The sequence below is a fragment of the Carassius gibelio genome, chromosome B19 (assembly GCF_023724105.1).
Source record: "Carassius gibelio isolate Cgi1373 ecotype wild population from Czech Republic chromosome B19, carGib1.2-hapl.c, whole genome shotgun sequence".
Classification (NCBI taxonomy): Eukaryota; Metazoa; Chordata; class Actinopteri; order Cypriniformes; family Cyprinidae; genus Carassius; species Carassius gibelio.
In genome coordinates this window covers 10,985,041-10,998,920 of record NC_068414.1, presented here as the reverse complement: position 1 = coordinate 10,998,920, position 13,880 = coordinate 10,985,041, and positions in this window count along the sequence as shown.

Below are 13,880 nucleotides of genomic sequence, written 5' to 3'. Positions count from 1 at the left end.
AACATACATTTCTGTAGCACTGCTTTCTGATCAATGATCTATGTTTTAAACAATAATTTAAATACAAACAATGTAATGCTATTAATGTTTTCCAAAATTGAAATGAATCAATTTAAAGCAAAGAGTCAGGTTAATATATATTGGCATGGCTGGATGATTTTCACAAATAAGCACAACATTTATGACTTTTGAAACCTAAAAAACTATAGCTAAGTAAAAAGATCAGATACAAATGAACTACAATACGGTCACATGACTTTAACTTCACCACAATTTAGCTTCTGAAAATTATTTAATTTTTTTAGTTAAAAATATTATCCATGAGAAATTAATGAATGATAGCTATATAATATAATAAAAAAAAAGGAAAAAAGAAAAAAAATCTCAGGCATTTCACCAAAATGACCATTTAAAAATCCTATGGACTTTATGATGATGGAAAAGGAAGTGCTAAAATGCAAACTTGTGTCTGGTATTTATCCTGGTATTTATTTATTACCAAGAGTGCAGGTATCCAATATCTGATGTAAAATCACATTTTTGAAATGACTCTGCATTTATACAGATAAAATGTAATGCAAAATATAATTTTATGAAATGTAAAAAATAGATATTAAATTTAATAAATATTAAATTCAATTTTTGGACTCTTTCTGCCCTCCTGCATCTCTCTGTCTCTCTCTATGTGCTTTTGTAACTAATAATATGGACAGGGCACTATTAACCAGTCCCAGAATAGGTACACTAGTAACACTATCAATGATAATATCATATCTTATCAAAATGTGGTCCCCTTTCTCACTGAACGTGGGGTTTAGATAAAGATTTGTGTCTCATCAGAAGGTTTTAGGTCCAGTAGCTGTGTTACACTGAAGCTGTTCCTCTCCATTTTGTCAGTTACAAAGACATAATGGATGATCTCACATCATGATTACCTACCAGTTAACTTACAAGCTATATATAAAAAAAAAGGAATTTTTTGAAATTATGATTTTGATTTTTGCACGTTTCTCTTTTAGTTTTTTTATTATTAGAATCACTCTCTGGATGGAAAGTTTAGTCTGATTATGCTTTGGCATCAATTTGTGCAGACCATGTGATAATGTGATTATAACTGATGCATACACCATATTTTGCTCAAACCGAGAATCGAGAGGAATATTTTGTCCCAACATGTTTCTATTCTGCATAGTTGAGTGACGCCATCAACATGCCTCACACTGCATCTCCTTGACTCTGCCTCCTGACAATTTAGCTGGGAAATTGTTTTGTGTCTGTTCCTGAAGCATGTAGTCGCAAGTGAGATTGAGCTGAGCGAGGGAAAGCTAAACAGGGATGAAGAAGGGCACAAATATTGTTCTATTATACTTGTTTTTTTTTCCTTTTATTTATGCTTTCCTTTTCTTTTCTTTTTTTGATTTTTAAAATGACACATGTATATATTCTCCTAGAAGAAAAGAAAGATGGTGCTTCCTCAAATAAAAAAAAATAAAAAATGAGGGGGGGGGGGGGGGGGGGGGTTGTGGATAACAGCCAGCAGATAATTAAAACAAATTACATTTTGACAGTGATGACAGTGGTAGGCACTCGTTTTATGAGTAAGAGTGACACCACTGGATGAAGTGTCAGTGATTTGAGCATAGTGTGTTCTCAGTCATAAGCATGGTTATGAATGTAGGGGAAGACAACATTAAAAAAAAAAAAACACAACAATTTACTTGAGAGAGGGCAGAACTCAGTGATTGACTAATTATATGGTTTGTATGATCACTCTTGTGTTGATGATGATTCAAAATGGTGAGGGACTTCTTACTGAGTAATAACTCAAACTCTCAGAGGTCAACTTTTTAGCTAATATCAGAGTAACAGTAAACTTCACCGGTGCATCTGCGATCATCACAACACCCGCAGTGTTTACAGAGCATTAACTGACTAATGATCTGAAATGGAGTCTATAAATAACAATAATGGTGCAGTTTTCTCCAGGTATTCTATTTTCTCCCACAATCCTGAAACATGCAGGGTTATTTCACTCGCAAATAAAAGCCTGAAATCTGAGGCAAATTGGTGCTTGTTCATGTGGAGTAATGATTGCATAGTGTTAATTATCAAAGACGTGATCTGAGAAACATTTGGCAGGCTAAATATCTGACCTGTTTGAGACTCGGAGTCTCACAGTACGAAATGCTATTTTGACTGGAAATGACATCAGTGACGACCTGCGGCCAGTGACAGAGCAAGATATAGATTCAAATCATACATGAAAGTGAAAAAAGTGACAAGTGAAAGTGAAACTTGATTTTACATGATTTGACATCATTCCATTTTGACACCCCTGTTTCATGAGAACAAAGCACATTTCCTGGATTAAAGAGCAGCTAATATGGCATTTAAAATGTTCCAAATATTGTTTTAGAAGTCCCCAACAACAGTTTCGCATGCATGCAGTGACAAAAAAGACTTTAGTTTTCTTATAATATGTATTTATTTTTACCTGTTTTGACAGCGATTCTCAAATGATTCGTTTAGTGATTCACTTTTCAAAACCCCGCCTTCACGTGATACTTGATGATGATAGTTCCCCAGTTTTAATTCTCATTATCCAATGAAAGGTTAGATTTTTCTGATTTTTTTTTTTCTTAATAAAGGATCAAAAGGATTAACAATGCAGATACATTTTCACAGCCTTTTTTGATCATATTTACCAAGGGTGCCGATGTTTTTGGAAATGACTGTATACTGTATCTTTTATTTCCCATGACCATGACAAAATAATAAAATAAAATAAAATAAAAAAAGTCACATGTGAAGAATCTGTTCTACACCATGTCTGATGACTCTTCAATGCTCCCCTATCACGAGCTTTACAAAACTGAACTGAATATGTCAGTCTGGAGGAAAGGAACTGATTAATTACACAGGTAAGAACTAATTTTCTCACTTTTGGTAATGTTCTAAAAATACCACTTTATATGTAGAGTGAGATATTTTAGGGAGCACCCAGCTTGATTAAATTAAAGCTGCACCTACAGTATTTGCCTGTGGCTATTGTCACACCTAGGGCCCTATCTTGCACCCAGCGCAATTGACTTTGTACACCGACGCATGTGCCATTCCTATTTTGCACCCGCGCAAAGCGCGCTTTTCCCTCCACAGAAGCACGTCGCTAAACTAGTGAATGAACTTGCGCTCCCTGGGCGGTTCAGCGCAAAAAAGGAGGCGTGTTCCGGCGCAAACAATCCCTGGTGCTATTTTGCTGTTCCATTAAACAATTGCGCCACTGACCAGAAAAAACCTAGTCTAAAGTCAGTGGCGCGTTGCGTGTTGTTCATTATGCTATTTTAGGGGCGCATGCTTGACCATAATGTATAGCGTGCACAACGCGCATACACTTTGCTCATGTAATCTACACAGATGCAACAGTTATTTTTGCAAATCATAAATTGTTACACTAAAAAAATATTAACACATGAGATGACGGAAATAATTGTGAAATCTTGCTTACAAATTATTCAGGCTAATTGTAGTAATTAAGGATCAGACCTGTTTGCCCGATAGTGGCAAGACATATATGTATGTAAGGACATCTGACAAATTTGTTTGTCCGTCAAGAACCAGGAAAAAAAAAAAATCGATGAAACAATTGTGGCTATTTCCTCCCACGCCTGTTTAACCGACGCTATTTTGGGTGGGTTTCTCCCATCCCCATACAACACAACTTCTCTGTCTTTCACTGCTCTTACAAGAACATCAGTCTCCTCGGCTGTGAACCGCTCCTGGCGTGCGCCTGGTAAATACGCCATAATAATAGCAATCCATAATGGAACTTGCGCACCTGCTTTTAAAGGGAATGTTGGATGACGCTCCGATTGGTTTATTTCACGTTACGCCCAAACCACACATATGAATAATGAAGCTACTTCAGACCAACCCATTTTAGATTTGCTCCGGGCGCAAGAGCCATTTATCCCGCCGGGAAAATAGCAACAGCGCCGAGACCCGCCCACAAAGTTACTTGCGCTTCGCGCTTTGACACTTGCGTTTCAGATCGTTAAAATAGGGCCCCTAAAGTGTTTAGAGAGAAAATGTTATTAAAGAAAGAAAGAAAGAAAGAAAGAAAGAAAGAAAGAAAGAAACTTTAAATGTGTTACTAATGATGAAAATGAAAGAAACATTTATTCATACACAGATACATAAATATGTTTTTTTTATAAATGTATTTATTGAATCTAGACGTGTTTTAATTACTAACAGTAGAACCCTTCAATACAGTTGGCATCAACTACATTTTCTATATAGCTCCAGGACTGAATCCATGTATTTTTATATAAAATACAAATAAAAAAACAGTATGGTAAAAAAAAAAAAAAAAAAAAAAAAAAAACATCAAGGTACTTCAGTGTCTATAACTTTTAATATTTTTGAACATTATCAACTCTAATTGATAAAAAGTAAATCCCAAAGGGTCTTTTTTTCCAAAGTCTCCACAATTATGTCTGTAACACTGAAATAAGGAACTGTTTTTTTTTTTAAGTTTGGTAGGGCACTTTCAGCTGTGAGTCCCATAATGGGGGGTCTGATTAACAGGTTACACTGGCCTTTCGGCCATACTTCAGATGTTGTCTTGACCAATTAGATATTGTCTTTGCTCTGGGTGTTGCAATGTTTCTACTACCCGTTCATAAATCATGTTATCTTATCAATCATGTGGTCCAATTTTCCCGCTCTTGCAGGGTATAATTTTGGACATGACTCCTATAACAAGAATATGATACATTTAACAAATAATTGATTGTCAGAAACGTTTCAAGTAATAAATTTCAAACACACACATACTAAACATGAATATGAATCATTAACCTATTCAATAGTTATTAAAAAAGACATACCCAATAAGTGATTAGAAACATGATAGTCAAATGTGTGGGTTACATATATGATATGAAGTTAAGCAATGGACTGCTATTCGTTTATGTAAGAATATAAAAACTTCATAATCATGGGAAGGAGGCAGGAACCAGCAAACATTTAAAATTAAGTTTTCTCCTTCTTAATAACCAAATAAACAAAACCGCGTGACAACCCTTCAGGGATGACTGCCGCGCACAAACAAAACCAAGCACAAAATAAAGCCCAGGCCTGGTCCTCTCTCCTCTTTTATCTCCTCCGTGGGACTCGAGACCGGTGAGTAGCGCAGGTGTCACTCACTTCCAAATCACTCCACCTGCCCCACTCGTCACCGTTTATAAGTCTTTTTTTAATTCATTTTGGTGCATCTTCATCTGTAAAAGACAGTTTCTGTGCCATTCTTTGACACAAGGATGTTCTGTGACCTGTGACGGAGTCAATCCAAAGAGCTTGTGATTACTATCATGGATTTACATGTGGTGGTCATGCTTTGCATCTCTTTGAACATCAATCTTGATTACTTGCATCAATCTTATCTCCTTTCTGAGTTGGAATTGGCAATGTTTTCTAATGGTTGTTAATGTTGAAAGCTGTTCTGTGAAATAGTTGGTGGGTTAGCTTGCTTCAGACTGGCTGGCGTGCGGATTTTATTTACGAACATCCTGTGTCTTGAGCCTTTCCGTGGAATTTGGCTCCTCATGTTTCAACCATGCTCTCGACTGAATCTTAAAGAGCCTGATCCGGGTTTGATACCCTACAGGTAACTGTAACTATGATGATATATTGAAGTTACTGTACAGATGAGAGTGTTAAAGTGTTACAAACTGATATCTAATTTGAAAAGTGAAGTGTGTGTATAAAAGGAAAATTTGTTCAGAACAGAAATAGAGATCCAGACGAGAAAGCAAAAGAAGTACTTTCAGCAGGGAAAGATGGTTTCAGATTTGCCCTACCATAAAAAGTGAAAGTGAGAGTACACAGAGTATTCGATATCCAAAGAGAAAGAGGAAATTCCCTCAGTAGTATACAGACTATGATTATGAGATAAAAGGTGATGAAGATCAGGTGTTGACAAACATTGGCTATTGTTATTGTGTTGCATGTGATGTTCTACAGACACTGAAGGAAGCATTTAGCTCTTCAAAGTCAGAACAGTGGGTTAAAGCCATGAAGGATGAGATGGATTATCTGAGAACAATACCTACACACCAACATTTTAACTGAAGGTAAACATCCAGTGTGGGGCACTGAAAATCCTGATTAGACAATATATAAGGCTAGGTATGTAGCAATGTTTGCAGCGAGTGATGGTCAAATACTCAAACGTGTAATAGAAAATGTTGGGAATAAAATGTAAATATCTTGGAAAATGTAGGCATTTTTGTAGGCCCTGTAAACCGAGATCAACCCCACGTGAAATGAAAATTTAAAAAAGGTAAACCCACTGATTCAAAGAGTTATCTTTAAGTGCTTGGCAGTTTAATTTATGTAATGATAATTACATGTCCAGGCTTGAGTTTTATTGTTAGTATACTGTCACAAAATCTATTTGCACCAAAAGAACAACTTTGGGTTGGAGCTAAACGTGTTGAGATATTGGAAAGGTACTATGGATTTGGAATTTGTGTTACAAGAAAGATGATGCAAATCTTTAACTTGTAGCCTATAGTGATGAAGACTGGGCAGCACACCTGGATGATAGCCATAGTATTACTGGTTACTGTTTTAGTTTGTCAGAAAATTGGCTTGTTATTTCTTGGAAATCAAAGAAACAACTAACTGTTGCATTATCCTGTACACATGGCATTATCAGCTTCTGCACAGGAAAGCCTATATCTTGTCAGTTTAATAAATTGAATGGACAATGTACTTGAATTTGCACCAGTGACGATCAGGGTGCTATTGCCCGTTCTTAAAACCATGTATGTTATCAGAGGTGTTATCATATTGACATTAGATATATTTTTGTCCGATCTGTACTCAGTGATGGCAAAATAACTCTTCACTACTGTTCTACAGTTTATATGGTGGCAGATATTTTAACTAAATCTGTATCTAGAGTCAGAATGGATAAATTTGTATTTTCTATTTGTTGTAATGCACTGTATCAAGTGGGGGTGTTGAGGTATGCCATTGTATATGTTCTCAATTGACCCTTTAACCTAGTTTCTGGAAGTGGGTGGGGTAACACCCACAATTATCAGTAAATGGCCATTGCTCTGTCTCAGTAATGTGAGTGTGTGCATGCAGGCTGAACAACACTTGGTTGTATGTGTGTTATGTTTTATCCTCCATTATGAGAACTGGCAATCCAAGTTCTTTTGGCGATGGCCTCAATCTTACTAAGGCACAGGTCATTTCTTCGGTTTGCTTTCGAAGTACGGGCATGTATGTACAAAGTTCATCCCTTCGGGCTGTCCCTGTCTCCTCGCATCTTAAAAGAAGATCCTCTCAGGTGAGTGGGCATTCAGATTCTCAATTAACCTTGACGATTGGCTGATCCTAGCTCACTCGTAAGAATTGGTTTGCACAGACAGGGACATGGTCCTTGACCACCTTGCTCGATTGGGACTTTGGGTCAACTGGGAAAAGAGCAAATTCTCCCCTGTGCAGAGTACGGTGTACAATTGGACTTGGTTATGATGACTGCACACCTCAAACCTCTCTTCAGTTGGTGCTGAAATGCTTGAGGGCTCTCTGGCTTCCTACCCGAGTCCCAAGATGGCCATGGCAACACGGCTCAAACCATGTGAACATCACAACATTGTATTGCTGTACCTTCAGTCCTTGAGAGGACGTCTCTTTTCTATGGGCAGGAGTGCCCTCAGAACAGGTGTCCAGATGCACTGTTGTAACAACAGATGGTTCCAAGACAGGCTGGGTTGCCATGTGCAACGGGCATGCGGCATCAGGGTCTGTACATGCCCTTAGCTACATTGCCATATCAGTTGCCTGAGTTGTTGACAGTGCTTTTGGCCTTGAGGAGCTTTCGACCCATTGCCAGTTTCAATACTCCCTGACAGAGGCTTCCTTCTGCATGTATGCAGTGGCTTACAGCTGACCCAGGGGCCTACTCAGGTATGCATTTCCCCCAGTGAGGCTCATTGCACAAACACTGTGCAAAGTCAGGGAAAACAGAGAACAGCTCCTGCCTGTGGTCCCTTATTGGCCCAATAAGACCTTGTTCTCAAAGCTCATGCTCATTGAATCTGTACTTTACTTCCTCCAAGGAGACCTGGACAGGTAACTGACTGCTTCTACACTTAAAGTGTACATGGCTGCGATTGCAGCAAACCATGACACCGTAGGAGACAGATCGGTGGGAAGCACAACCTGGATATTAGTTTCCTCAGTTTCCTCAGTTTCCTCAGAGGAGTTTGGAGGTTGAACCCTCCGAGGCCACATCTCATTCCATTTTGGGATCTCACTGTGGTCTTGCAAGCCTTACAGAGAGATCCGTTTGAGCCCCTCTCGTTGGTTGAGTTCAGTGCCTCCTCTATGCAGATGGCCGCGCTCACTTCTGTCAAGAGGCTGGAGGATCTCCAAGCCATCTTCGTTAACAAATCATGCATGGAGTTCAGGCCGGCAGACCCAACCTGTTTCTGTTGTGCCCAGTGTGAGCCTTACGCACATAACCAGTTTGCACTCAGAGTTTCAGATGTTCTGAACAGCTCTTTATCTTCTTTGGGGGACTGCAGAAGGGGAATTCTGTCTACAGACAAACAATATCCCACTGGATGCTGAGTATTATGGTGAGAATTAGGAGCGACCCCTAGTGTCGTCCACTCGACACAAGATCTCTGCTCCCTTCATCAGGGAATGAGGGTTAGTTAGGGTAGTTTGAAACTTTTAAATTAATGTGACTTTTGCTTCTGGAATCCAGTTGTTTCACACGGATATGTATTTGTTTGGTGATTTTTTATTAGTCTTACTGTGCTTTCACACTACCACTTTTGGTGCGCACCCAAGTTCGATTGAAGTCAGAGGTCGGTTGGAATGGATGATGTGAACGCTGTCTTCCGAACCCGGGTGCGCACCCATGAACCACACCCGGGTCCACTTAAAAAGGGTCTGGGATATGGTTCGCTGCTGATGTGAATGCAATCATACCAAATATGTTTCGAATTCTTGTAAATAAAACGAACGGTTTAAAAAATGTAAATATAAAGTGCAGAGATGAATGTGATGCATTTGCTGCCTTCACCTGCACTGTTGTTACTAAGCAACGGGGTAAACAGCTGCTGGGTTGATGACACAAACGAACCGGGGATCGGACTTAAATATTATAATATGAACAGTCTTATTACAGAGCTGTTGTTAATGGACAAGCTGCACAAATCAGTAGTGATAATGGGTCTCATTCATGAAACACGAGCAGAACAAATTTTTGTGTAAATCGCGTGTAAAGTGGTTTTGGCGTAAATTTTCGGATTCATTAAAACGTTCGTATTTTCCAAATGTTAGTTGGTACGAAAGAAATCTACACCTGCTCCCAGCCACGTGTAAATAGTGCGTTTAACTTCTGAATGTTTTGCTCATTAATACGGCTGCATTTTAATTCACCTTAATCGGGTACATATTTACACAGCATTTTGAAAAAAAAAAAAAAATATATTAATTACATACGGTTTTTCTTTTAACTTTTATTATGAGAGCCAGTAATAGGATCTGTAATATGCTGCCAAACTTCCTTTTTAGGACCTGATACGCCACTAGTACGCTTGAAAATAAAATGTGGCATTTTGAATGAACTTCTGATAATAAAACTTCAATTTCTGCAGATGAGAAATGTTCCTTTTTTAGTCGCCTTTGAGAAGACATGTTGAAATCCTTCGTTTGGTGTCATAATATGATGCTCACATATAGTTGTCAGTCTGATTTAATAGGCGGGATTTATGGTAATTGAGAGTGAGCGTGCACGCGAAGTCCCATTTACGACTGATTGGAATTCATTAACACACATACACATTTCACTATCACATCTGACGTTTACGAAGTTTTTGTGAATCAGGAGAAGAGTTTTCGGGAAGTTCTCTTTTAGTTTTGCCGTTCTGTTTCATTTGCCTCTCATGAAGCATCTCTCATGAAGCATTTTTCAGGACCTGATGGAGGCCTGTTGTGATTGATTGAGTAAGAATAAGTCAATACTGCCCTGAGCTTAAAAAAAAAAAAGAAAGAAATGATGGAAAAGAGCTTAATGTGCTTGCAATTTTGTTAGTGTCCATGACCTTCACATCACCTGATAAGTCTTGACATGTGGTATGGGTCGATGAATGAGAAGCGAGCAATGAGAGGGCAGGGAAAGACGAAATTAGATTGCACTGACTGAACTACAGTCAGGATTTGAAAGAGTTGAAAAACACCAAATCTCCAAACCTCAGTGTCCCTCAGTTTAGGTCTATGTAAAATCACAAATGGATGTTTGTTAAAAGCAAATGCCTTGAATCATTTAAAAGAAATTGAATCATCTTTAATGCAAAATGCTAGTATTTTATTATTATTATTATTATTATTACTTATTTTATCAAAGTCTTCTGCGTTAAAAGAGGAAATTATGGTAAAATGATGGCACTTGATGGCACAGTTAGGCAAGATTCCTCCTCATCAAAATAAGCAGAAGCCCTCAGTCGTGAACAAAGATGAATGCAATTTCAGAATTTCTGCCCTGCAAAATCTGAGTCAATACGTGGCTTATGATGACTGACCCGAAAAAGGCTTCTAACATTCACAAGCAACAAAAGGAAAAAGCCACCCATAGCTCGGATGCATTTCCACTCCGTTTCATTCCTCAAAAGACTTCCCAAAATCTCCAGAAAATGCAAACAAGGTCAGCCATTTGGATTTTTTAAGCCCCTTGACAAAAGAAAAAAACTCATTTTTGATCTTTTGTTCGGAGCTAAAGAGCAACCAGCCTTCTTTACAAACTGATTTAAAAGGTGCCTGTCTCATCTCTGGATCACTTTGTAGTTGATGAGACATGTTTGAAGATTTAGCTACCTGAATGGGAGCCTCAAAAGGCAATTTATTTTCCTGTGATTCGCAATTCTCCTTGTTTATAACATCAAATTGAGTTTCAATACTTCACATTCTAATTTGTCCAAAGCTTGTTAGAAAGTGATAATAAAAGTGTGGTTTGCGCCTTTAACAAATATCAACAGGGCCAGAAGAGAATTCCAAACAGATTGTATCAAACTATTTTTCCTTGGTCTTCTTAATTTTTCATTAGCACCTTAAAACATCCTAAACGCAAAAAAACATGCTGTTTGGACGTGCCTTTTTCCACATGCTTAAATAAGAAAGTTTTTGAATATATATTTGACGTATATTTGCCTCAATTTATCTAATGCAATTAGTTGAGTTTACATAACAGCTCATAATTAAGCTATTATGATTAACTGTTTGTAATTTGCAAAGCAGGGGACTAATATGCCATATGGCTTATTATAGGCGTAAAACATGAATGTTAACATGCAGTTATGCACTGTTTGTGGTCACAAATGGCTCATTTATTCACTTATACATTTTTCACAATTTATAGTGAAAGCAACATAGGGAAGAGAAAGCAGTTTTGGACATAACCCATGTGGCGTGACAACAAAAATACACATCTCCCGTTATACTCAGTGGAGCTGTTCACACTGAGATGGCCTGTTGCAGCAACACACATACAATCTCAGCTGTCCTTACTTCACTAAATAATACAGTAGGAGTCACCTGTGTCCATATATCAATAAATATATTGTAGTACTTTGTTTTACAGTGTCCTTGTTACATGTACTTAATAATGGAGTAATAACAGTAAAGCATGCATAATCACATGCAGCTAACAAAGACCAAACCCCTAACCCTTTAGTAAGTACATGTTGATGATTAATATCACTTTCAGTAACACTTGTTTTTAATAGTTCATTAAATGTCAACTAACTCTCATTGTAATATTGGTACACACTTTAAATGATGTGGTGCTAAGTACTTACGTCATTTTTTTTTTTTTTTTTTTGTATTGCAAATACATATGTTGTATTATGGTTATTTTTAAAGTGTAAGGGTAAGTGTAAGGATTTTAGACTACATAAATGAATTACAAATAACTATGGAAAGATATTTAATACTTTATTTTAAGGTATCATTGTTATGCATATTACAGGTACATGTACTATATAACGTACTATTACTGTACATGTTACTATTATAATAACAATGAAATACCCATAATTGGATGCAAGTAACCCTAAGCCAAACCCAAATCCTAACCATATAGTAAGTACTTGTAGTTATTTAATATTACTCAATACTTAAATGAATAATTTAATTGTAACAAGGTCATGAGACTGATGTTTTTAGTTTGAAGTTAAGCTAAGTTTCAGATAACCTGCGAATATATTTTTAGTATGGCTATCAATTCAAAACAAGTTATTCAAATGTTAATATGCTTTCCATTAAGAATGAATGAATTAAATCATTTACATTGCAGAGTTTTTTATGAAGAAAATAATAATTTGTTCATTTAAAAATTGCTTGATGTGGGGTTGAAGCAGTATATTCAAATTGTTTGTGGTTTGTCTCTCATAGCACTTGTTTCTTCTTCAACAACTATTCAAAGACACTGAAAGACCCACTGATATTTTTGCTGTGATCTGAAACTGCACCTCTTCTTTTGTATCCATGAAGATATATCTTTATATATCCAAGACTAAACAACTCAGACCATTTTTCACCCGGGTGATCTATTGTGCTCTCACATTCGCAGACACACAAAAGTTGCTGTGGCACCAGTAAAGTTCTTTTAAAGAATGAAAAAAAAAAAATGCTCTCATTTCTTCTCTAAGCTGTCTGAAAGACATTACCACCCTTTTGTAAGTGAAATCAATATTTCTGCTCTCAGCAAGCCTTTGTCACCTCTCTTTTGAGAAGTTCTGCAAAATTCATTTTCCAACAAAAACATTTGCTATAATGTCAGTTTTGGGGATATATATATATATATATATATATATATATATATATATATATATATATATATATATATATATATATATATATATATATATATGTATTTATTTATTTATTTATTTTTTCTCCAACTTCGGTGCCATTTCTGCCCATTGTAGTGACATCCCAAGGTGAGATTGAAGAAGCGGCTGTGCTGCAGCACATAATAGCATGCTTTCATGCTCCTTCAGACCTGGCTTATTAAAGCAAAGGGGATTTCATTTTTGTTGGCAACATCTTGACCATAAGACCACAGAGACACCAGAGAGGACAAACAAAGAACCTAACCTAGCAAGGTGTCATAAGAGTTACAGTGCACTTCACTATTATTGGCACCCTTGGTAAATATGAGCAAAGGCAGCTCTGAAAATAAATCTGCATTGTTTATCTTTTTGATCTTTTCCTCCTATGCCTCTCTGTACTAAGTAGCAGAAACCAGTCCTGCTCCTGGGTTTTTGCCCTTCCAGCCCTGTCCAGTTTGGCAATCAATGGTAACAAGTTATTGAAATACCTTTCCATATTTACAAATAATGCACATATTACAACATCTTCAGGATTTCCCAGAGGGCAGGCTTCAAGTATAATTTGTTTGAAGTAATGTTGCTACATATAACATTATCCAGAGAAACAAATGTTAATGATAAATCACCTGTTATGTTTGTACTGGCTACTGTATACAGGCCACCAGGGCACCATACAGACTTTATAAAAGAGTTTGGTGATTTTACATCCGAGTTAGTTCTGGCTGCAGATAAAGTTTTAGTAGTTGGTGATTTTAATATCCATGTCGATAATGAAAAAGATGCATTGGGATCAGCATTTATAGACATTCTGAACTCTGTTGGTGTTAGACAACACGTTTCAGGACCTACTCATTGTCTAAATCATACTCTAGATTTAATACTGTCACATGGAATTGATGTTGATAGTGTTGAAATTATTCAGCCAAGGGATGATATCTCAGATCATTATTTAGTTCTGTG